Here is a 2,594-nt window from a genome sequence, read left to right as displayed (position 1 = left end):
GCTGCCTCCTTCTTGCAGGTACTGATCTGGGAACCTGGTAGGTGCAGGTCTCTTGGTCCTTTCTGTTCCTTAAGTTTAACTCTTCTCTTGCAGCCCCAGTTAGAAGCTCGTGTGAGAGACATTGCCATAGCAACCAGGAACACAAAAAAGAACAAAAGCCTGTACAGGAACATTCTCATGTACGGTCCCCCTGGCACTGGGAAGACGCTCTTTGCCAAGGTAAAAACCCTGCCAGGGTCGTGCCAACCTGCATCTTGCAAGGTGCTCAGAAAACCTCAGGGGCTGAGCACCCTCCCTGGGCTGAAACCTCTTGCTGGAGTATTGCTCAACATTGTGTTCCTGTGTTGGGAAGGGAGGAAAGGGCAGCCAGGCTGCTCCAGCTCTGAATTACTGCAGTCACTTGGGTTTAGTGCTGAGTGTAGGCAGGAGAGCCCTTCCATCTGGGAAAGGCACTTGGCAGCTGGGACTCGTGGAATCACAACAGCAGCCACCTCATGTCCACCTCTTTGATTTTATGCACTCATCTAAGGAGAGTCTTTCCTTTCTTTGCTTACAATCCCAGAGCAGAGACAGGCATGGCTTCACTGTGCATGTGCACTGCCAGGATGCTTTTTACATGGATTTGAGTCAGAATTTGCATTTTTCCTTGCTCTTCAGTGCTTGTCCACAAGATCTGAGGTTTCACAAACTTACTTTAACAGTGGCAGATTTGACATGCTGATGCAAGTTGGATTTTTTTTTCCTCTGTCAGTACATTAAACCCCTATCCCAAGAGTTTTCTGACAGCATGCCACCTAGTTTGGATTTTGAAAGCAGTAGAGATGGACAGAAGTGGAAAAAATAAACAATACACAAGTAAAAGTTGCCACTAAGTGACTAAAGTACTCCCTTCTCTAAGCATACTACCCTCTGCTAATAAGCACACTGATAGGAGTAAACTGGTTTTGTCTCCCTCATGTTCAGTGGCCTTGCAGTGAAAGGAACTCTCTGGTTTTGTTTCCTTCCAGAAATTAGCTGTGCACTCAGGCATGGATTATGCCATCATGACAGGAGGGGACGTGGCCCCCATGGGGCGGGAGGGGGTCACAGCCATGCACAAACTCTTTGACTGGGCCAACACCAGTAGGAGAGGGTAAGTACATGTTCCCCTGGGTCCTGAATCAGGTTCTTGCTCAAAAAACCTCACCACAGCAATTTAGTTGCTTTTACTGAACAGTGCTAGTGCACAGAGGAGGTAACACTGACCAAAGGTGACATCTGAAGTTTTCCTGGAGTGGGTGAATTCTTGCTGCTTGGTAATATTTAAAAGGCTGAAAGCTTTTGCTCTTCTGTTCCCTCAAACCCTCCTTGTTTACCTCAGATTTTCCAGATCAGTCATAACTGGATTGTCTGCTGATCTCACCAGGCAGGGGGGGAGATATTGCCCACTTGAAAGCTGGGACACATTTCTTTCAGGGTGATGAGTGTTCTGACAGAAGTAAGAAGATTTAGCACAAATGGAGGTGCAACCAGTTGTTTACACTCTCTGAATATTATCTTCCCTCCTCTCAGATTATAAACACTGATAGTGTTTACTTTTGAGTCTCAAGCAGAAGCAGTGAATTGAAAGAAATAAATGAGGATAAGGAGGAGACAGATGCTAAAGGCATTGGCATTAGGTGTAAAAGTCACAAGCTGTTGTGCCTTTAATAGCAAACTTCTATCTGCAAATAAGCATATTCATGTTGAGGCTAAATCTTGACTCCCTGATTTTGTAAGAGCATGGAGTTAATTTGCTCATCCTAATGCAAATGGATTTGTGCAGTGCAGAGGTAGCTAAGAAGTTGCTTGTCCAGCCAGGATGTTAAAATTCAATATAGAATTTTCAGTGGGTGTCAGTTTGGGTTTTGTGCTGTCTTGATCCCAGGTCTTCTGTAAAAGTGGCTAACCAGTGATTTATGTGTTCTCTGATTGCTTCAGATGGACATTATCTTGCAGTGTCTGTTTTAATCCTTGCTGCATTCGTCACCTAAATGTTTCTATTTCCTCTTAAACCGAAAAAAAAGCAGAGAAATGTCCTAAAGATTTAAATTTTTTAAGCTTCTCCTACCCTGAGGAGCTATAGAAGGGAAGGTGTAAGAATTTAAGGGAGCTTAGAAACAGAAGTTGGAAGAGATGTGAGGATACTCAGCTGGATGAAGACTGCTGGATGCTCCCACTAAAGAATTCTTTCACAGCACTGCCTGGGTCTGAATTTCTCTGCCCTGATAAAAACTTCTGTGCATTTGAACTTCATACACCTCAGATAGCCATCTTCTGAGAGTCCTGATCAAAGGTTACATGTGTCCACATCAATATTCTCACCTCCAGTAACACTGAAGGATTTAAGCAGGTTTTGCTCTGAATCTCCACCAGTTTTAGCTGTGAGTAATGTTGCCTTTATTAGCTGAAAGCTGTTGTGATAAAAGACACTTCTCTGTAGCTGAGAATATTTTCAGAGAAGCTGGGGTTGAGTAAAAGATGTTAATAGGCCCTGAAATCCCCTGGAAGAAAGCTGGGTTTGAAGCTTGGCAAGAAGGTAATACAAGCCGTGACAGCTTTATGAGCAGCTCGGT

General features: G+C 44.2%; 1 long non-coding RNA gene across 1 annotated transcript; it reads left to right on the top strand.

Annotated features, from left to right (window-relative positions):
- The first annotated feature begins 66 nt into the window (after positions 1–66).
- Positions 67–1,100, top strand: LOC108491890. The gene is made up of 2 exons (XR_001872957.1): positions 67–219; positions 1,008–1,100. It is a non-coding gene; the product is annotated as an uncharacterized LOC108491890 (long non-coding RNA).
- Positions 1,101–2,594: the final 1,494 nt, after the last annotated feature.

Source organism: Lepidothrix coronata, unplaced genomic scaffold, assembly GCF_001604755.1.
Source record: "Lepidothrix coronata isolate B3197 unplaced genomic scaffold, Lepidothrix_coronata-1.0 Scaffold2362, whole genome shotgun sequence".
Taxonomy (NCBI): Eukaryota; Metazoa; Chordata; class Aves; order Passeriformes; family Pipridae; genus Lepidothrix; species Lepidothrix coronata.
Note: the sequence above shows the minus strand (reverse complement) of the source record. Positions and strands in the feature narration are given on the sequence as shown.